Source organism: Staurois parvus, unplaced genomic scaffold, assembly GCF_062004578.1.
Source record: "Staurois parvus isolate SC_StPar_1 unplaced genomic scaffold, SC_StPar_1.0 ptg000272l, whole genome shotgun sequence".
Classification (NCBI taxonomy): domain Eukaryota; kingdom Metazoa; phylum Chordata; class Amphibia; order Anura; family Ranidae; genus Staurois; species Staurois parvus.
In genome coordinates, this window is record NW_028318068.1 from 3,211,671 (window position 1) to 3,235,518 (window position 23,848).

The 23,848-nt window shown below is 46.0% G+C and overlaps 1 protein-coding gene across 1 annotated transcript in view; it reads left to right on the forward strand.

Moving 5' to 3' along the window:
- Positions 1-9,461: 9,461 nt before the first annotated feature.
- ME2 (malic enzyme 2) overlaps positions 9,462-23,848 on the forward strand; it is a 99,829-nt gene continuing 85,442 nt past the window's right edge. Inside the window, exon 1 of the mRNA XM_089681612.1 lies at positions 9,462-9,595. The gene's annotated coding sequence lies outside the window, so the exon portion shown is untranslated. The remainder of the gene's footprint in view (positions 9,596-23,848) is intronic.

Sequence of the window (23,848 nt, forward strand, 5' to 3'; positions counted from 1 at the left end):
CCCCCCCCTCTATGTTGGGGAGATTTCCCTCCACTTCCACTTCCAGCCAAAACAGGAAGCAAATGTGAAAAAATCCCAGAACCAGTGTCCCCATTGGAAGATTTCCCCTCTATTCCGGCTCTGGTGATTTCCTTTCACTTTTAGGCTCCATTCACACTTGTGTGGCTTCAAAATCCTGCGACTTTACAGTGCAACTTTGGATGGGCTGGCACAGGAGTCAAAGAGTAGACCGCGTGATTGTTCGTGCTCAGCAAAGTCGCACACAAGTCACGTGTATATCATTCAGGTGCGACTGTCACGCAACTTTGGAGGGTTTAAACTGAAGTCTATGGCCCTCAAGTCGCATGAAAGTCAGACCAATGTAGTGTAGGAACTGCTTTCAAGTTGCTGTGACTTGAAGTTGCAAATATATGAATGGTACTCATTGGGAAACATGGGGCACGACTTGTTATGTGGCTTGGGACCCCAAAGTCGCATGATAAGTCGAACAAGTGTGATTGTGCTGTGACTACCCCAAAGTCGCATAAGTCGAACAAATGTGAATGGGCTCTTACTACCCCAAAATCGCATGGTAAGTCACACAAATGTGATTGTGCTCTTACTACCCCAAAGTCGCATGATAAGTCGCACAAGTGTGAATGGGCTCTTACTACTGCAAAGTCGCATAAGTCGCACAAGTGTGAATGGGCTCTGACTACTCCAAAGTCACATGATAAGTCGCACAAGTGTGAATGGGCTCTGACTGCCCCAAAGTCACATGATAAGTCGCACAAGTGTGAATGGGCTCTTACTACCCCAAATTCGCATGATAAGTCGCACAAGTGTGAATGGGCTCTTAGTACCCCAAAGTCACATGATAAGTCGCACAAATGTGAATGGGCTCTGACTACCCCAAATTCGCATGATAAGTCGCACAAGTGTGAATGGGCTCTGACTACCCCAAATTCGCATGATAAGTCGCACAAGTGTGAATGGGCTCTTACTACCCTAAAGTCACATGATAAGTCGCACAAGTGTGAATGGGCTCTGACTACTCCAAAGTCACATGATAAGTCGCACAAGTGTGAATGGGCTCTGACTACCCCAAAGTCACATGATAAGTCGCACAAGTGTGAATGGGCTCTGACTACCCCAAAGTCACATGATAAGTCGCACAAATGAGAATGGGCTCTGACTACCCCAAAGTCACATGATAAGTCGCACAAGTGTGAATGGGCTCTGACTACCCCAAAGGCACATGATAAGTCGCACAAATGTGAATGGGCTCTGACTACCCCAAAGTCACATGATAAGTCGCACAAGTGTGAATGGGCTCTGACTACCCCAAATTCGCATGATAAGTCGCACAAGTATGAATGGGCTCTTACTACCCTAAAGTCACATGATAAGTCGCACAAGTGTGAATGGGCTCTTACTACCCTAAAGTCACATGATAAGTCGCACAAGTGTGAATGGGCTCTGACTACCCTAAAGTCACATGATAAGTCGCACAAGTGTGAATGGGCTCTGACTACCCTAAAGTCACATGATAAGTCGCACAAGTGTGAATGGGCTCTGACTACTCCAAATTCGCATGATAAGTCGCACAAGTGTGAATGGGCTCTGACTACTCCAAAGTCGCATGATAAGTCGCACAAGTGTGAATGGGCTCTGACTACCCTAAAGTCACATAAGTCGCACAAGTGTGAATGGGTTCTAACGGGGGCACAGACAGCAATAAACACCTGACGAAAAACATTTTGCCTTTAAGCCCGGTACACACATTTCGGTCTGTGTGTGTCGCTGTCTGTTCAATAAAAGCCGGCCTTACAACTGGCTTCTGTTGAACGATCATTGCTGGAAAACCAAAAATCTTTCAGCACTTGCAGCCAATGGCTGCGAGCTCTGATCTGTGTATTCTGATGGTGGGGAGTCCCCCTGCCAGAATACAATAATGCAGCGGGGGTGATCCCTGCATCCACATTGTGTGTTGATGTGGGGATTTTTTTTAGGCAGGCCATACATTAACCAATTTTCTTTCCTCCAACCATGGATGGACACAGAGAATTGCTCGATTCCCCCGTCAACACAGTAAGGCCGGCCATAGACGGTTGCAGGAAAGAAATTTGTTCCATGTATGGCCTGCTTAAGTCTAGGTTCACACCTATGCAGGTTGCGTTTGATGCATTTCTGCATTGCGTTTTTGCATATTCATTTTTGCCACGTTTTTTTTTTTCATTTTTCATTCTTGTTGCTAGGCAGATTTTAAACTCAAAACGCATCAAAAATGTGGCAAAAACGTAATACATGCTTTTCTGCAGCGAAGGAATGCAGAAAAACATGTATTGCGTTTTTGCCACGTTTTTCTTTCCTCCAACCATGGGTGGACACACAGAATTGCTCGATTCCCCCATCAACACAGTAAGGCCGGCCATAGACGGTTGCAGGAAAGAAATTTGTTTCATGTATGGCCCGCCTAAGTCTAGATTCACACCTATGCAGGTTGCGTTTGATGCGTTTTGCGTTGCGTTTTGCACTTGCATTTTTGCCCCATTTTTGATGCGCCTTTTTTTTCATTTTTCTTTCTTGTTGCTTGGCAGATTTTAAATGCAAAACGCATCAAAAATGCAGCAAAACTGCAATACATGCTTTTCTGCAGCGTTCCCATTGAAGTCTATAGAACCAAAAACGCAATGTTTTGCATTCAAAAAAGTCCCAGACCCTTTCCAAAAAAAAGCACCAGGTGAAAACGCGCAGATGTGAACGTGTCCCATAGGAAATCTTGTTAAATGGATGGTAGTGCGTTTCTGCAAAACGCTGTGGAAAAGGAATAGGTGTGCACCTAGGGTAAGGGTTGGTGGGGGAATCCCTCCCATAAAGCTATTGTATTCTGACAGCGGGAGGTTTCCCTGCCATCAGAATACTACGATCCAGGGGTGGACTGACAACTCATGGGGCCCCCAGGCAATAGGGGATCATGGGGCCCCTGTGTCCTTGCCCAAACTCAAAAAAGCCTATGAAAAAGGTACCAGGGGCATCTCATGGGGCCCCCTACTGACCCCGGGCCCTCGGGCAGTGCCTGAGTTTCCAAATGGTCAGTCCGCCCCTGCTACGATCACTGCTTGAAGCTAGCTGCTGGAAGTGATCGAATTAAGAAAAAAACCTGACAGGCTGGCTGGACTGAAGTCGATCGATAAATTGACTTCACTGCAACCAGCCTGCCCATAGATGAATCGAGGTTTTGTCCGGTTCCCTCTGGACTGGCCGAATTCGGATCCATCTATGGCCGGCTTTAGGTCTACAGCCGGGACAAAGCTCCTATAGATAAGATCCATCTGCAGTCATTCTGGCCACAACAAGCGTGCAAAAAACAATTACAAGTCGAATTATGTGCCTACAGGGTGTCAACGGCTGAAAATCAAATGACCATGAAAGTGTAAAAGTGTCAGTATACAGTGACAGCGCATTGTTTATGTCAGTTATTTGAGCTTTTATGTCTGTTGCTTGTCTGCCTCCCGCCTGGCGGTTTATAGTCATGAATGCGTTTTGGTTCGTTCTGACGGTCTGGAGAGTCGATGAAGCCGAGCTCTAGGCAGATATGGAAGGCCATCAATTCACCTACATATGTATTAAGGCAGTGTTTTTCAACCTTTTTTGTGCAAAGGCACACTTTTTTCATGAAAAAAATCACGAGGCACACCACCATTAGAAAATGTTAAAAAAAATTACCTCTGTGCCTATATTGACTATATATAAAGTAATTCTCTTGAATAGTAATCAAACACAAAGAAATTATTTTATAATTATTTCATCCCCCCATATAGTATTTCATCCCTCATACAGTAATTCATCCCTCATATAGTAATTCATCCCCCATATAGTATTTCATCCCTCATATAGTATTTCATCCCCCCATATAGTATTTCATCCCTCATATAGTAATTCATCCCCCCATATAGTATTTCATCCCCCCATATAGTATTTCATCCCCCCATATAGTATTTCATCCCTCATATAGTAATTCATCCCTGATATAGTAATTCATCCCCCATATAGTATTTCATCCCCCCATATAGTATTTCATCCCTCATAAAGTAATTCATCCCTCATATAGTATTTCATCCCCCACAGTACTATTCCCCCCCCCCCCCTTCTAGTAAGCCAAGTCCCCCGTGTCAATTCACTTACCTTTTGCGTTCCTCTCGCTGTCTTCCCGCGCCGTTCGGGTCTTCAGGGCGGACTGTGAGAGGAGCCTAGCTCCCCTCCCCTCACGTTCGGCACGCTGCCCCGCCTACACACATCCTGACAGCCACATCCGCAAGCCGGATTAAAAGGTCCGCGCGGACTTTTGGGGCTGCCAACCGAGAGGAGGCAGGGGAGCGGCCGACCGAGAGGAGGGAGGGGAGCAGGCGCCCGGCACACAGAAGAGCCGCATTAGACTGGGTAAAGAGCCGCATGTGGCTCGCGAGCCGCGGCTTGCCGACCACTGAATCATTAGATTCTAATGATTGGTCTATTTGTGAGCCGAAGCCACATGTTACAGATGAAATTGGAATTTTTCCCACGGCACACCAGACAATATCTCACGGCACACTAGTGTGCCGCGGCACAGTGGTTGAAAAACGCTGTATTAAGGTACTCTTTTAACCGCGTCAGCTCTGGAAGATTTTCCCCTCTTCAGGACCAGGCCATTTTTTGCTATTTGGCACCGTGCTACTTTAACTGGTAATTGCGCAGTCATGCAACACTGTACCAAAACGAAATTGATATCTTTTTTTTCACGCAAATAGAGCTTTCTTTTAATTTCCAGTGGTTTTTACTGTTTTTCCAAGAAAGTACAAAAATATCCCGAGAATATATAGGATGAAGAAAACATAATAAAAATTATATAGAGCTTTCTTTTGGTGGTATTTGACCACCACTGTTTTTTTAATTTTTTGTAATATAAACGAAAAAGACGAAAAATTATGAAAAAAAACACCATATTTTTTACTTTCTGCTATAAAACATAGAAGAATCAAAATTCTTTATAAATTTTGGCCAAAATGTATTCTGCTACCTGTCTTTGAAAAAAAAAAAAATCATTTTAAGCCGAGCTCTAGGCAGATATGGAAAGCCATCAATTCACCTACCTATGTATTAAGGAAATCTTTTAACCACGTCAGCTCCGGAAGATTTTACTCCCTTCACGGCCAGGTCATTTTTTTGCTATTCAGCGCCGTGCTGCTTTAACTGGTAATTGAGCAGTCATGCAACACTGTACCAAAACAAAATTTATGTTGTTTTTTTTCACTCAAATAGAGCTTTCATTTAATTTTCAATGGTTTTTATTGTTTTTCCAAGAAAGTACAAAGATATCCCGAGAACATATGGAATGAAGAAAACATAATAAAAATTAAATAGAGCTTTTTTTGGTGGTATTTGATCACCACTGGGTTTTTTATTTTTTGTGATATAAACGAAAAAAGACCATCGGATTATAGAACGAACGATGTTTACGATTTTCGATCGCAAAATCGTATGAAATTCGACTCATGTATGGCTTGCTTTAGTTTTTCATCCCTGAGAAACTGACAGGTCAATCCCTGTGTACAGAGCTCTGTGTTGATTGTCATCACAGGGCTCTGGGCTGTGATTGGACACTGCCAATCAACACTTGCTGACAGGCTTCCGGTGTGTGCAATCAGAGCAGGTGTCGGCCATATAGAATATACTGCAATTCATACCATCAATATACTGTATATATAATAATGTATACCAAGTATAGGCATCCTAAGACTCCATGCACACGGGCGTTTTGATAACGCTGGTAATGTTAGCTGCCTAAAGGCACGTTAAAAATGTGTTTTACAGGGTTCTTTAGCATTTTTGCATTAGCGTTTTTTTCGCGTTTGTGTTTTTTAGCGGTTTTGGTTTACCCAAAAAAATTTTTTTTTTGCTCAAAAAAAGTCCAAAAACGCCAGTTTGCTGCGTTTTCCAGCATTAGAGCGGTTTTACAGCTACAAAGCTCCTCTAGAAACCCTGGGGGTTTTTCCAGCCAAAAAACATTGATTCCAGTCTATGTGTGTATGGACACATAGGATAACATGGTGGGGGGTTTACTGGCTGTAGAAAAAAAGCCAAAAACAGCCGCTGTAAAAACGTCCCGTGTGCGTGAGGACTTAAGGTTAGATTCACACCTATGGAGATTGCGTTTGAGCCGCTTCTGCATTGCATTTTGTGTTTTTGCACCTGCGTTGTTGTTGCGTTTTTTATGCATTTTGCTGAGTTTTTTTTTTCATTATTTTCATTTTTCTTGTTGAATATTAAAAACGGATCAAAAACGCATAAAGAACGCACTACATGCTTTTCTGCAGCATTTCCATTGAAGCCTATAGAACCAAAAATGCAAGTTTTTGCGTTAAAAAAAGTCCCTGACCCTTTACAAAAAAACACACTGGGTGAAACGCAGAGCTGTGAACCTGTCCCATAGGAACTCATGTTAAGTAGACTGTACTGCATTTCTGCAAAACACTGCAACAAACGCTTAGGTGTGAACCCGGGGTAAAGAGGAGATCTACCTGGACAACATGGGAGAAGTCAAATATCTCCAGGCACCTCCTCATACCTGATTTAAACCACTAATTGCCATACTACCGTGACGCAATCACATGCTTTGCATGGCAACTGTGGGTTTCAATCAGGTGGTGAGGAGGCAACCTCCTCGATCCCCGACAGTCTGGCTTCCATACCCTACACTCCACCGAAACCGCCCTACTCAAAATCACTAATGACCTGCTAACCGCCAAAGCTAATGGCCACTACTCAGTCCTCCTACTCCTCGACCTCTCCGCGGCCTTCGACACAGTTGACCACCCCCTCCTCCTTAATAAACTACACTCTCTTGGCATCAGAGACTCCGCTCTCTCCTGGCTCTCCTCCTATCTATCCCAACGCTCCTTCAGCGTTACCTATAATGCTACCACCTCCCCCTCTCTGTTGGGGTCCCCCAAGGCTCTGTCCTCGGGCCCCTTCTCTTCTCCATCTACACCTCCTCCCTCGGCAAACTGATACACTCACCTCTACGCCAATGACGCGCAAATTTACCTCTCCATCCCTCAACTCACCCCTTCAGTCTCCACCCGTATTACCCACCTACTGAATGACATATCAGACTGGATGTCGCTCCATTTCCTCAAATTGAACCCTTCCAAAACCGAGCTCCTGAATTCCCCCCCCCCTCTCCATCACGACCAATAACGCCACCATCAGTCCCACCCCGCAAGCCAAAGTCCTAGATGTCACTCTAGACTCAAACCTGTCCTTCCTACCCCATGTCCAATCATTAGCAAACTCATGCAGGCTCCACCTCCGCAACATCTCCAAAATACGTTCGTTCCTAACCCCAGACACCACTAAACAACTCGTTCACTCCCTTATTATCTCACGTCTGAACTACTGCAACTCCCTTCTCACCGGCCTACCTCATCACAGACTATCCCCGCTTCAGTCTATCCTGAACTCAGCGGCCAGACTCATCCACCTTACCAACCGCCCCGCTTCTGCCACCCCCCTCTGTCATTCCCTCCACTGGCTCCCGATTGCCCAACGCATCAAATTCAAACTACTAACATTGACGTACAACGCCATTCATAATGCTGGCCCAAACTACATCACCGACCTGATACCCAAATACCACCCAACCCGTACTCTTCGCTCCTCACAAGACCTCCTACTTTTTAGCCTACCTACCTGTGGTCGGGAGCAATGCTTTGACCAATTAGAATGCAGTGTCAGGGCACAGTGCATTGTGGAGAGCTGCGGGCGAATAGCCTGCCGAACGCCCCATATCGTTCTTGTATTCAGTGAACACACGAATGTCTATGTTCAATTTTAACTTGGGTTTGACTCGAACATTCAGCCCAACCCTACCAGTTACCAGGCCGGAATTTACTGGTTGCTGACCCCCAATGTACACCATCAATATATATATGCTGATGGTGTACATTATATATTATATAATGTATATACTATATTACTGAAAGTATTGGTCGGCCTGCCTTTCCACACACATGAACTTTAATGGCTCCCCAGTCTTGGTCCGTAGGGTTCAATATTGAGTTGGCCCCGCCCTTTACAGTTATAACAGCTTCAACTCTTCTGGGAAGGCCGTCCACAAGGTTTAGGAGGGTGTCTATGGGAAGGTTGGACCATTCTTCCAGAAGCACATTTGTCAGGTCAGGCACTGATGTCGGGGGAGGAGGCCTGGCTCGCTGTCTCTGCTCTAATTCATCCCAAAGGTGTTCTATGGGTTTGAGGTCAGAACTCTGTGCAGGCCAGTCAAGTTCCTCCACCCCAAACTGACTCCTCCATGTCTTTATGGACCTTGCTTTGTGCACTGGTGTGTGGTCATGTTGGAACAGGAAGGGGCCATCCCCAAACTGTTCCCACAAAGTTGGGTGCATGAAATTGTCCAAAATGTCACCTTAAGAGTTCCTTTCACTGGAACTAGGGGGCCAAGCCCAACCCCTGAAAAACAACCCCACACCATAATCCCCCCTCCACCAAACTTTACACTTGGCACAATGCAGTCAGGCAAGTACCGTTCTCATGGCAACACATCCATCGGATTGCCAGAGAAATGTGATTGGTCACTCCAGAGAACATGTCTCCACTGCTCTAGAGTCCAGTGGCGGCGTGCTTTACACCACGGCATCCGACACTTTGCATTGCACTTGGCGATGTAAGGCTTGGATGCAGCTGCTCGGCCATGGAAACCCATTCCATGAAGCTCTCTACGCACTGTTGTTGGGCTCATCTGAAGGCCACACCAAGTTTGGAGGTCTTTAGCTATTGGCTCTGCAGACAGTTGGTGACTTCTGCGCACTGTGCACTGACCCCGCTCTGTCATGTGACGTGGCCTACCACTTGGTGGCTGAGTGGCTGTTGTTCCCAGTTGCTTCCACTTTGTTATAATCCCACTAACAGTTGAGCGTGGAATATTTAGTAGCCAGGAAATGTCACGGATGGACTTATTGCACAGGTGGCCACCTATCACAGGACCACGCTTGGAGTCACTGAGCTCCTGAGAGCGACCCATTCTTTCACCAATGTTTGTAGAAGCAGTCTGCATGCCTAGGGGATGATTTTATACACCTGTGTCCATGGAGGTGATTGGAACACCTGAATCACATGATTTGGAGGGCGGGACCAATACTTTTCGTAATATAGTGTATGGGTGTGTGTGTGTGTATATATATATATATATATACCCCATCAATAAACAATCATAGAGTATGGGGGAGGAAAGAATCATTGGTTACTATGGTTACTAGCTCTCAGCAGCGCACTTAGTGGCGGCACATGGCAATTACACTTTATTATGTGTGGCAAATCACCATTACCTTGCAAATAGGCGGTGCTCTATCCCCGCCCCTTTCCTCCTCCCTCTGTAGCTCTATCCCCGCCCCTTTCCTCTCTGTAGCTCTATCCCCGCCTCTTTCCTCCTCCCCCTGTGCTGTAGCTGCATGGTTCACAGTCCGGCTGCCGGGTCAGACTGAGCAGTGTAGAGGGGAGGGCGGCTCATCGCACCGAATACATCACCTCTCCCCGCCTGAGACTCGGCTGCACAGTGCAGGTAAGACGCACCCCCCCCCCTCCGTGCCCCTCCATCGCCTGCCCTTCCTCCCGGGTTCAGGGTGTCAGGAAGTGATGCCATCTTTATGTGCTGATCATTGAGGTGTATGGGGGGGTGACAGCCCAGTACTGATCATTGATGTGTATGGAGGGGGTGACAGCCCAGTATTGATCATTGAGGTGTATGGGGGGGTGACAGCCCAGTACTGATCATTGAGGTGTATGGGGGGGTGACAGCCCAGTATTGATCATTGAGGTGTATGGAGGGGGTGACAGCCCAGTACTGATCATTGATGTGTATGGAGGGGGTGACAGCCCAGTACTTATCATTGATATGTATGGGGGGGTGACAGCCCAGTACTGATCATTGAGGTGTATGGGGGGGTGACAGCCGATGTGTATGGGGGGGTGACAGCCCAGTACTGATCATTGAGGTGTATGGGGGGGGTGACAGCCCAGTACTGATCATTGAGGTGTATGGGGGGGTGACAGCCCAGTACTGATCATTGAGGTGTATGGAGGGGGTGACAGCCCAGTACTGATCATTGAGGTGTATGGGGGGGTGACAGCCCAGTACTGATCATTGAGGTGTATGGGGGGGTGACAGCCCAGTACTGATCATTGAGGTGTATGGGGGGGTGACAGCCCAGTACTGATCATTGATGTGTATGGGGGGGGGGGGGTGACAGCCCAGTACTGATCACACATCCTGGCTGCATTGTTTGCTGTCTGGAGCACTTTGGTACTGTAGAACTACAAGTGTCAGCAAGACCTCAGACAGAAAATGCCAGCTGTCTGGCTGTCTCCAGGAAAGTCTGAATGGAAAGGACAGCAGTGGGGGAGGGGGGCGCCAAGTGCAATGTGTTAATTAAATGGCGGCTTTGGCTAAGCGATTTAATCACGACAGTCACGGTCATTTTGCCACCAATGGTGACCATACACACTTTTATATGTTTTTTTATGAAGTCGATCTGTGACTTGATCGATTTAGACTCCGTTCTGATTGGATTCCATCAAAGTGAGTTGATCCGAGGCAGGAAATCATCGGTTTGTTTTGCGTCGATCGTCGACTCCGGGATGTTTTGTTGGCGAATGTGATTGTAATTCGATCAGAATTTGGCTGCTTTCACACGGATCCATCTTTCTTCTGCTTTTGCGTTAAAAGAAGCAGAAAACGAGTGACCGTTTATTCTGATGGAAGTCGTCACACCGATCTGTTGTGGGTTCGCTGCGTTTTTAAAAAATCCTGCTTGCTTCATTTTTGTTGCGGTAGGGGAAAAAAATAGCACCAAAAACGCACCTCCCCATTGAAATCGTGGCAAAAATGCACCCGCGTTGTGTTTTCAGTGCAGTTTTTGAATTGCGTGTCCTTTTGGCCTCATAGACTTCAGTGAGAGTCCCTGAATGAAACACGTCATGGGCACGATGCTTTACGGCTGCAGGAAATCTTGGTTTGCAGAGTATGAAATGCGGCACCAAACTCTCCCATTGTGGTCAATAGGACTGCGTCACAAACCAAACGTATGGCTGCAGCACAATATTCAGCTCTTGAATGCCTTGAGGCGGCCACTACTGCTCTGCCGCCCTCTGAAAACTGATCCACTGCTTTTCAGAGGGCAGAGGAGACTGCTGCTCATGTGAATGGGCCCCTAACTACCATAGTGCCCTGGAAGGGCAGCCATCAGAAATGTTGGGGCCCCTTAAACAGCTTTAGGCATCAGTACTTTGAAGATTGAACAGTAAGGAATTATATTTTGGTCAAAGAGACAGTGGAGGGTGTGACAGTGAGCAGTATGTAGAGGAGAGGAGTGTGGAGGGTGTGACAGTGAGCAGTATGTAGAGGAGAGGAGTGTGGAGGGTGTGACAGTGAGCAGTATGTAGAGGAGAGGAGCATGGAGGGTGTGACAGAAAGCAGTATGTACAGGAGAGGAGCATGCAGGGTGTGACCGTGAGCAGTATAGACAGGAGTGTGGAGGGTGTGACAGTGAGCAGTATGTAGAGGAGAGGAGCGTGGAGGGTGTGACAGTGAGCAGTATGTAGAGGAGAGGAGTGTGGAGGGTGTGACAGTGAGCAGTATGTAGAGGAGAGGAGTGTGGAGGGTGTGACAGTGAGCAGTGTGTAGAGGAGAGGAGCGTGCAGGGCGTGACAGTGAGCAGTATTTAGAGGAGAGGAGCGTGGAGGGCGTGACAGTGAGCAGTATGTAGAGGAGAGGAGGGTGTGACAGTGAGCAGTATGTAGAGGAGAGGAGTGTGGAGGGTGTGACAGTGAGCAGTATGTAGAGGAGAGGAGTGTGGAGGGTGTGACAGTGAGCAGTATGTAGAGGGGAGGAGTGTGAAGAGTATGACAGTGAGCAGTACGTACAGGTGAGGAGTGTGGAGGGTGTGACAGTGAGCAGTACGTACAGGTGAGGAGTGTGGAGGGTATGACAATGGGCAGTACATACAGGTGAGGAGTGTGGAGGGTGTGACAGTGAGCAGTATGTAGAGGAGAGGAGGGTGTGACAGTGAGCAGTACGTACAGGTGAGGAGTGTGGAGGGTGTGACAGTGAGCAGTATGTACAGGTGAGGAGTGTGGAGGGTGTGACAGTGAGCAGTATGTAGAGGAGAGGAGTGTATGACAGTGAGCAGTATGTACAGGTGAGGAGTGTGGAGGGTGTGACAGTGAGCAGTATGTAGAGGAGAGGAGTGTATGACAATGAGCAGTACATACAGGTGAGGAGTGTGGAGGGTGTGACAGTGAGCAGTATGTAGAGGAGAGGAGTGTGGAGGGTGTGACAGTGAGCAGTATGTAGAGGAGAGGAGTGTGGAGGGTGTGACAGTGAGCAGTATGTAGAGGAGAGGAGTGTGGAGGGTAGGCAAGCACACAGTATGAAGTATCCAGTATATATAATACACCTCAGAAGGTACGTAGATGGCCTACACCAGGACAAGGACAATATTCAGCCGCACGGTTTGTTTTTATCTACAGGCGCCCTGACCTGCAGAGGAGCTTTCGGTTTGGGTAAACTATCCATATTTAATGCTCTCTATGAATGTATAATCATCGGTCCGCACCCCTGTGCAGTACTAATACCCCCAGTGCAATGGGGCCCCTCGGTGACCCCTTGAGAAGAGCCAGTGTTGTGTGGGCCCTGTGCCCGAGCTCTGACACAATCGTTGTTAGGAAATCTATTTGTACGATGTCAGACCGGGACATGCAGCTACCTCCCCAATGGTGTCCACCCTCAATACCTGCGACCTCCAGAGCTGAGGAGCTGTTTGGCCTCCGTCTGTCTGTGTTTATCACAGGTCCACCTGCCGCATCACACATGTTCAGCCTGACAAGCCAATCAATATTCTATTTTATGGAAACAAAAACAAACTTGGTAGTTCTACCACCACGAGGACCCATTTATACCTGTTCCTGATGGTTTTAGGCGACTTTCACACGGTTTTGTATCAAAAACATAAATGCGGTTTTGTGGTGTTGCGGTAAATTTAACACACCGTATTATGCTGCGTTTTCCACATATCACTGCCCACTATTCTAATGCGATTTTCTTGTGACGTCCGGTGGGACTATGAAATATATATATATATAGTGTGTGTGTGACTTGCATCTTTGATGCGACTTCAATATGACTTTAGCAGTCTCATTGGCATAGATAAGAAGCATTCCTATGCGACTTTGATGTATGACTGTTTGTTTTTTTTTTTATAAACCTCACCTCTCCTCCCCAGTCATCCTTGCTGCCTAAGGCCCCATGTACATGGGATGTTTCTCAACAATGGAAACTGATTGCTGGAAAATGTAGGTTAAAAAACATCTGTTTATCCACGTTTGTATAACGTGTTTATGCGCGTTTGCGTTTAGAAGCGTTTTTTTAAAGATAAGCACAGGAGAACCTCCCAAATGCCCAGAATGCACTAAAAAGTGGTAAATTATTAACTATTTCAGACTGTTTCAGAGAAATACAGAGAGTAGAAGCAGAGACAGCAGTATGTGTTGAGATAATTAGGTGTGAGTTGCTCATTAACATTTCCTTTGTTTCCAAGGTTGGGAAAGGTGTCTGGTGGAGGGAGTCATTAAGGTCACCTGGCAGGGGGTCTTCATGAGGAAATTGAGGTGTGAATGGTCATTAACATATCTTTTGTTTCCAAGGGTGGGAGAGGTCTGAGGTGTGAATTGGTGATTACAATGTGTGACAAGCTTGGTAGGAACATCCTGTGTTCAGTGTTTTGTCCGTTTGAGTACCTTGAAAACTCTTTGCATGCATTTTTCATGATGAAAAAAGGTTCTGGACAGCATTGGGAACTGAAAGTGTTAAAAAATTTCAAAAACAAACTCTTATAAATGCGATTTGCGTTTAGACTCGTTTACAAGTGTTTTGCATTTGAAACGCTGATAAAATCGTCTGAACGCAAGTTTGTTGCGTTCAAAAAACGACTGTAAACTCAACTGCCTGTAAACAAAGATGTGTACATGGACACATAGGAAAACATTAGGGAGAGTTCAGGGGCTGATGAAAAAAACGCTGAACACCTCCTAAATGTGAGTTTATCAGCTGCAGTGTACATGGAGCCCTAAGGGTCATACTGAATCTTTTTTTCTTTTTTTAAAGATGTTTATTTTGCATTTATAAAACACAAACAATAACAGAACAATGAAAAGACAAAATTTTCGTAAATTTTTGGGGACAGGCCCGTCCTTTGTAAATCAGCTTATATTTAGGCCGCACCAGATTAACCATGAGATAAAATCGGTGTATAGAGGGCGGAGTATCACCCTTCCAATTCAACAAAACAAGTTTTCTAGCATAAAACAGAAGCAAACGTTTTAATATCCTAGAATGAGAGTGAGGAACAAAATCGTTCAAAATGCCCAACAGGCCAGCTTCTGGGGTACATGGCGCTGGCAAATGTAAAGTTTCGTCAACAAAAGTAAAGCGGTCCTGCCAATATGAAGTAAGGCCCGGACAGGCCCAACACATGTGCAACAAAGCAGCACCCTCAAGGCCACAACGGGGACACGAAGATGACGATCCAAAGCCCATACGGGCCAGCTGGGCACACTGAATCGGTTTTGATCCCTCCTTGGATCCTTCCTTCGATCGTAGGATTGATCGGTTGAAGAAAGGATCAAAACCGTTTCAGTGCAAGGAATGGTCAATCGATCGCAAAATCACAAGGGTATCAAAATCAATGGATGAAGACCAAGGAGGAGAGGTGAGGGTTAAAAAAGAAAACACTCAGGCCTGGTTCATGTCTGTGCAGGTTTGTGGCCAACGTTTGTACAGGCATGGCGGCCCATTCATTTGAATAGGCTGCCATGCTTGAATTTCCCACAGGAAAAAGGTTCCTCCACCATTCTAAAAATGCAGCAGCCGCTTCCCGCACCTGCAGATGCACCATGTTTTTAGATGTGTGGGAGTGCCAATCAGAATGAATTGCATTTCCATGCGTTTTCATACAGCAACACGTTTTGACTGCGGGTGGTTGCACGTGCGGGATTCACTGTGATTCCCACACCTGCAACCACTCGCATACTGTAGATGTGAACCAGGCCTCAAAGTCACATAGGAATGCTTCTATGCTGATGCGACTTTTGTGAGATAACATAGAAGTCTATAGGGCTGAAATCGCACTGCAGTCCACCAGAAACCTTTTCCAAAATCGGTCTGCTGAGTAGCATCAATTAGAAGGGCACCATTGAATATAATCTGATTTCTCTTGTTATGCGATTCTCTGAACCTGGGGTTGAGCACTTCTCACAGGCGTTTTTTTTTTTTTTTATGTGGTTTCCAAACATTTTAATGGAGGGATGCATTTTTGGTGCGTTTTTTTTTTTTACTGGACTAAAAATGCAGCAAGCAGGACTTTTGATATACGCAAAACACCCGCAACTGACCAGTGTGAAGAGTTCTATAGGAATTGATGGTCAAGCATTTTTCTTCCCCTTTTTCAACACAAAAACAAAAGAAAAGCCGATCAGCGTGACAGCAGTCTTAATTAATGGTGCTTTGATATGCTTTGCGGTCATTTTCTGTGGACCATTCAAGTCAGCCTTCACCCACTGAAAGCCGGTTCCTTCCTCTTACAGATTTTGAAAAGATTTCATCCATTTTTATTTTAGTTCTTTGTGCACTTCCTTCTTCCTTGCCTAGGTGAGAATTGTGTAGGGACTGCTGCTGCCTCCTGAGATGTCCACCTCATCCCAGGAACTATTATTTATATGCACACTGTGAGATTCCGTCCATGCACAGACATGACTATGGTCTCGTCAGGTATTTGGAAAATGGCAGGGAGCGCAACTTGTCTGTTCATGTGCAGGAGATAGCTAATCAGCCGCACACATGCCTCAGATCTCTACATGGGTCTAGATACCAGAAATCAGTGCCATGTTTGCGCATGCATGGGAATACCCCGCGTAAGTGTAGAAATGCTGTGGGTCTCTGCCAGGTCCGAAATAATTGGCACATTTATTGGGCAGGATATTTGATGATAGCGGCGCCGAAGATGTGGAAGGTGCGTAAGAGTTAAAGACCAGTGATCCACCACTGCAGTCTGGGCCTACTGCCTACTTGTACTGTCGCCACCCCATGTAATGATGTCATCACACTGCTTCTGGGACCTTCAGGAAGCTGGTGGACCATAGAGGTGTCATGGGACCTTCAAGATGCCAGTGGGACCAGTTGGGATGCCGTTGGGACTTGTTGGGATGCCAGCGGGACATTTTGGGATGCTGTTGGGACCCATAGGATGCCAGGGGGACCTTTGGAATGCTATTGGGACCTAGAGGACACAAGTGGGACCCTTAGGACGCTTGGTGTCCACCAATTTGACCTTCAAGAACCACCAGTTATTAGATTTATATTTTTTTTATTTCTTAATTACAATAATAAGTACAGTGCCTCTAGGAGTCGGTGGACCTTCAAGGTGTTGTAGGACCTTTGAGATGCCGGTGGGACCTACAGGATGCCCTGTGGGACCTACAGGATGCTGCTGGGATCTACAGGACACAAGTGGGACCCTCAGGACACTGGTGGAAGTGTCCACCAACTAAGCCTTCAAGTACCATTAGTGTATAGATTTTTTTTCCTTTCTTAAAATTAATAGGGCATCTATCTAAAGAAGGGGGGGGGGGGTATTTAGTGACCTACCGGTCTTGTCGCCAACCAATGTCATGTCATCACACTGTAATCTTTTGGAAGCCTGTGGGACCTTTGGGATGCTGTTGGGAACTACAGGGCACAAATAGGATGCTTGTGGGAGTGTCCATCGACTGAACCTTCAAGAACGACCAGTGATCCCAAGGGGAAATGTCCATGTCACCAGGCAGCAATGTAGTCTCCAAAACAAGCACCTTCCACTCTGCAGTCCAGGAAAAAAAAGCATTTGGACTATTAGATTTTTTTTCTTTTTTAAAATTAATGGGTTTTTTTTTTATCTAAAGAGGGTATTTAGTGACCTACCGGTCTTGTCGCCACCCCATGTCATGATGTCATCACACTGCCTTTGGGGCATTATGGTGCCTTTGGGATGCTGGTGGGACCTTTGGGATGCCAGTGGGACCCACAGAATACAAGGGTGACCCTCAGGATGGTGGTGGAAGCGTCCACCAGCTAAACCTTCAAGAACCACTCGTGATCTCAAGGGGAGGTGTCCAAGTCACCAGGTAGCAACATCGGCTCCCGAAGAAGCACCTCCCACGCTACAGACCAGAAAAGAGAATTATTTAGATTCGTTTTTTTTTTTGCTATTTTAAAATGAATGGGGCAATTAGCTAAAACAGGGAAGATGGTTAGTTTTTTCCTTGGCTGTAGTCCTGTTTCAATTTCTTTAATGACTATGTAGCTACAATAAAAGGTGGACTCCTTTCTAAACTTAAAACCAGAATGGAATATATTGCACCTTAGATGTAGTTGCTGCATTAGATTTCTTTTTTTCAAGCTAAGAACATTTTTAGCAAGTACAAAAAATACCTATGGATCCTGCCAAAAAATGCAGTGTCCTCATCACATCCTGTGAGCGGAACCCCCCCCCCCCCCCGCCCACAATGAACCCTATCTCTGAAAACTACTAATCCCATCGGCCCACGTTTAATAGAGATAAATAAAAGCAGACATGGAAGAAGTCCAGCCTGGGTGACAACCATGGCCGCTCCATATATACAGTGGAGAAATGAGGGTAGACATATGAGGACAAGAATTGTGGTATTTGCTAAGATAAGGAGGGAGAAAGCCTAAAGAAATGAATGTTGCAGTAATGTAACCACCACATCTAAGGTCTGCTTAGTTAGCTTCAGTATATAACATTTTTTGCTTTTGGGTTTAGATGGGCTTTAAATATATATATATATATTACAGTAGGGCAAAAAAGTATTTAGTCAGCCTCCAATTGTGCAAGTTCTCCCACTTAAAAAGATGAGAGAGGCCTGTAATTGGCATCATAGGTAGACCTCAACTATGAGAGACAAAATGAGAAAAAAAATCCAGACAATCACATTGGCTGATTTGGAAATAATTTATTTGCAAATTATGGTGGAAAATAAGTATTTGGTCAATATGAAAAGTTCATCTCAATACTTTGTTATATATCCTTTGTTGGCAATGACAGAGGTCAGACGTTTCCTGTAAGTCTTCACAAGGTTGGCACACACTGTTGCTGGTATGTTGGCCCATCCTCCATGCAGATCTCCTCTAGAGCAGTGATGTTTTGGGGCTGTCGCTGGGCAACACGGACTTTCAACTCCCTCCAAAGGTTTTCTATGGGGTTGTGATCTGGAGACTGGCTAGGCCACTCCAGGACCTTGAAATGCTTCTTACGAAGCCACTCCTTCGTTGCCCGGGCGGTATGTTTGGGATCATTGTCATGTTGGAAGATCATTGTCATGTTGTTTGTAGGTGACCAAATACTTATTTTCCACCATAATTTGCAAATAAATTCTTTCCAAATCAGCCAATGTGATTGTCTGGATTTTTTTTCTCATTTTGTCTCTCATAGTTGAGGTCTACCTATGATGCCAATTACAGGCCTCTCTCATCTTTTTAAGTGGGAGAACTTGCACAATTGGTGGCTGACTAAATACTTTTTTGCCCCACTGTGTATATATATATATATATATATATATATATATATATATATATATATATATATATAGCTAAAAGAACATTTTTTGAACTAAGGTCAGTTTTGCTGGCTTAGCAAAAGGCAAATATGCAGATGTGAGTGTCATTGAAGACTTCCTGAATATCTGAAAGGTAAAAAGTCTCTGAACTATTTCACAACAAAAATGATGAATACGGAAACGAGGAACTGCGGCCAAGCCTGAAGACACTGTATATAGAAGATCTAACTACCGTGTGAAAATGAGGGTTGCTGGTCAGTACTATAGATCCAGGTGGCCAAGTGGGAATCTTTTTTTTTTGTTTTTGTGACAGTGTTTGGGCCTGGTGATTGGCTGGGAAGAAGGTCACATCCCCCCACTTCCATACTAGAAAGTAGAGGGTCCTGACACATGAACAGAATAGTGGGCCACACAGGTAAGCTAAAGCTGAACTCTAAGTTTGGATTTTATACCATAGTTACATTGTTTGAGCTTGGACCAATGTAACCATGCATATGCCATACTTGTGGGACCCCAGTGGGAGTGGAGAATCAATGTAGTAGTCGCTGCTACTACAGTGATTGCCACTGTCTTCCAGCTGCCTTGCCACATAGTGACCACAGAGGGTTCACTAGCTCAGCACAGGCACCATTCATTCAATACCTTGCATTTTATTCAATGAGTGCAAAGTGTTCCTTGATTGAATGAGGTGGAGAGATGGGACAGTGAAATGATTATCTCAACCTCATGTAATCAGAGAACACATTACATTCACTGAAAAAAGCAAGGTGTTCTGTGAATGGCATCCGAACTGAGCAAGTGACCCCCTGTGGTTATTATGCAGCTGGGCAGCTGCTTGGTTTGGGACCACTGTAGTAGCAGTGACTACTATAGAGATTCTCTGCTTCCACAGAGATCCCACAGATACAGCACATATATACTTCTGTTGGTCCAAGTTGGGTCAATGGAACTACGCTATAAAATCCATACCTGAGGTTCGGCTGTAGGCATTACTGGGTAGATTATGTTCAGCTAGGAGAACTTGTCATTTTTTTAGACTTATATATACCGTATTTTTCGCTCCATAAGACGCTCCTGACCATAAGACTCACCTAGGTTTTAGAGGAGGAAAACAAGAAAAAAAATATTATGAACCAATGGACTGCAGACTTAGTACAGGAGATGACCAGAGACTGCGGACACGGTACAGGAGATGACCAGAGACTGTGGACACGGTACAGGAGATGACCAGAGACTGCGGACACAGTACAGCAGATGACCAGAGACTGCGGACAGTATAGGGAATGACCAAGAGACTGCGGATATAGTACAGGAGATGACCAGAGACTGCGGACACAGTACAGGAGATGACCGGAGACTGTGGACACAGTACAGGAGATGACCAGAGACTGCGGACACAGTACAGGAGATGACCAGAGACTGCGGATATAGTACAGGAGATGACCAAAGACTGCGGACACAGTACAGGAGATGACCAGAGACTGCGGATATAGTACAGGAGATGACCAGAGACTGCGGACATAGTACAGGAGATGACCAAAGACTGCGGACACAGTACAGGAGATGACCAGAGACTGCGGACACAGTACAGGAGATGACCAGAGACTGCGGACACAGTACAGGAGATGACCAGAGACTGCGGACACAGTACAGCAGATGACCAGAGACTGCGGACAGTATAGGGAATGACCAAGAGACTGCGGATATAGTACAGGAGATGACCAGAGACTGCGGACACAGTACAGGAGATGACCAGAGACTGCGGACACAGTACAGGAGATGACCAGAGACTGCGGACACAGTACAGGAGATGACCAGAGACTGCGGACACAGTACAGGAGATGACCAGAGACTGCGGACACAGTACAGGAGATGACCAGAGACTGCGGACACAGTACAGGAGATGACCAGAGACTGCGGACACAGTACAGGAGATGGGTACATCAGAGGTTAGGCAGCCAGGCATCTCCCTCATGGTGGGTCATCACAGACTCTTTGATTAGGTCCAGGGGTCCCCTTAAGGTCAGCCAGGTGTTGTAAAAGAACCTCCTCTCAGGATGGCAAAAGTGTTTTCTCTGTGGGAATGATAGCTCCAATAGGAGCCCCAGAAAACAAATGCCAAAGATTGTGTAGTATGTCCAAAAATCAGTGCTGTACAGCCTCCCCTCTGATGATGTGCTTATAGCACGAAAGGCCTAAGGAGGAGCTGTGCAGAGCGTGACGTCATTCCACCGCCGGAGCCACGAGGAGGCCCGGCGGCCATCACTACTAAGGGTCAGTACTGCTACATAATTGTGTGATTACAATATGTTATACATGCATACTGCCCTGCTACTTATATTAATAAAGCACTGATTTTTGGACATACTACACTATCTTTGGCATTTGTTTTCTGGGGCTCCTATTGGAGCTATCATTCCCACAGAAAAAACACTTTTGCCATCCTGAGAGGAGGTTCTTTTACAACACCTGGCTGACCTTAAGGGGACCCCTGGACCTAATCAAAGAGTCTGTGATGACCCACCATGAGGGAGATGCCTGGCTGCCTAACCTCTGATGTATCCATTGCCTGTGATGCATGATCACACATGCGCATAACCCATGCGTTTCCGGTGAGTGCGCATTTCTGTTATTTGACAGAGTGGAGGCCGTGGGAATTCGCATCTGTGCAGTGATTTACTGTGGATACCTATTTATTGACTTTTCTACTTGGTTAAGCGCTGCACTTCATTGTTTTAAGATCATATTGATATATTTTTGAGGCATTGTGGTTGCCTAAAGTGTTCTAGCTGCTGACATTATTAGAGAGCGCTCACTATCTTTTATACTAGTACAGGAGATGACCAGAGACTGCGGACGTACTACAGGAGATGACCAGAGACTGCGGACATTGTACAGGAGATGACCAGAGACTGCGGACACAGTACAAGAGATGACCAGAGACTGCGGACACGGTACAGGAGATGACCAGAGACTGCGGACACGGTACAGGAGATGACCAGAGACTGCGGACACGGTACAGGAGATGACCAGAGACTGCGGACGTACTACAGGAGATGACCAGAGACTGCGGACATTGTACAGGAGATGACCAGAGACTGCGGACACAGTACAAGAGATGACCAGAGACTGCGGACACGGTACAGGAGATGACCAGAGACTGCGGACACAGTACAGGAGATGACCAGAGACTGCGGACACAGTACAGGAGATGACCAGAGACTGCGGACACGGTACAGGAGATGACCAGAGACTGCGGACACGGTACAGGAGATGACCAGAGACTGCGGACACGGTACAGGAGATGACCAGAGACTGCGGACACGGTACAGGAGATGACCAGAGACTGCGGACACGGTACAGGAGATGACCAGAGACTGCGGACGTAGTACAGGAGATGACCAGAGACTGCGGACACTGTACAGGAGATGACCAGAGACTGCGGACACTGTACAGGAGATGACCAGAGACTGCGGACACGGTACAGGAGATGACCAGAGACTGCGGACACGGTACAGGAGATGACCAGAGACTGCGGACACGGTACAGGAGATGACCAGAGACTGCGGACACGGTACAGGAGATGACCAGAGACTGCGGACACGGTACAGGAGATGACCAGAGACTGCGGACACGGTACAGGAGATGACCAGAGACTGCGGACACGGTACAGGAGATGACCAGAGACTGCGGACACGGTACAGGAGATGACCAGAGACTGCGGACACGGTACAGGAGATGACCAGAGACTGCGGACACGGTACAGGAGATGACCAGAGACTGCGGACACGGTACAGGAGATGACCAGAGACTGCGGACGTAGTACAGGAGATGACCAGAGACTGCGGACGTACTACAGGAGATGACCAAACACTGCAGACCTTTGGGGAGCAGAGGGGGGAGGGGAGCGGGTACCCGAATTTGACAGGTACCCGCTCCTACTTCTGCGGAGTTGTCCTCCCTCCCCTTCTTCTGGGACTTGTGACATGACCCAGAAGACTGCCGGACCATTCACAAAGCGCAGCGCTTCTCGCACATGTGCAGTGGGCACCCGGCTTTGAAGCTGCGCGCTGTCAGAGCCGGGTGCCCACACTAAAGATGCCGGCGCTGGGGAGAGAAGACAGCGAGGACAGCGCTGGACCGAGGAACATGGAAAGATCGAGGAGCACAGAAGAGCCAAGCGGCCGGCCCGATATTCTAACGCGGTGGGAATACCGGGCTGACCGCTCCATATTCGTTCCACAAGACACACAGACATTTTCCCCCATTTTTTGGGGGGGAATAAGTGCGTCTTATGAAGCGAAAAATACGGTAGCCTTTTTTTTTTAGTCAATCTTTTTTTTCTTTTTTTACGACTTTAAGATTTATAGACTTTTTAAAACTTTTTAAAGACTTTTTTTAGACTTGTAAAAATAAGTCTTAAAAAAAAGTTAAGAAATAAAGGCTAAAAAAAAAGTTTCAAAAAAACTTTTTTTCTTTTTGTGTAGACTTTTTGTAAAGATTTTTTTTTTTTTAGACTTATTTTTAAATTATTATATTTATGTATTATTATTATTAATAATAATAATAATAATAATAATAATAATAATATATACGATATATATAAATATATAATTTTTTTTTTTTTTTTTTAACTAAAGTGGCAGTTTCTCTTTTAATTAGTATGAGACGTAAAGTTCAGGGCAAGGCTTGCCATCTCCCATTTTAGCTGAAGTTCTGATCAAGCATTCATCAGGGATCAGCGGAATCGGGAATTCCCATTTTAAAGACGTGATGGTTAAGTTGGAATTTTTGCCCAGTGACCTGTTGGTCTTAACTGTACAAATGGACACGGTGCAAAGAATCCTATCCACAATCATGTATGCCGGTGTTGAGAGAGGCCCTTTGCCTGCAGCCAGACTGTCTCCCGGTTAGGTATGTGGATTCCATATCTCTGACAGTCAGGGAAGCTCCCAGGTCATCTGCTTTCAATAAGTGGCTCTGCGTGGATGAAATAACTTCTTCTACTATATACAGAGGTAGAGTACATGGCTTCAATTTACTCCGCACAGCTGGATTTCACCAATGCCTATCTGGGGTGGGATATACGCCCCTTCCCTTGTCCAATCAGCTCTGTGTCTATGCTCAGTCCTGGATGTCATGTGGATGT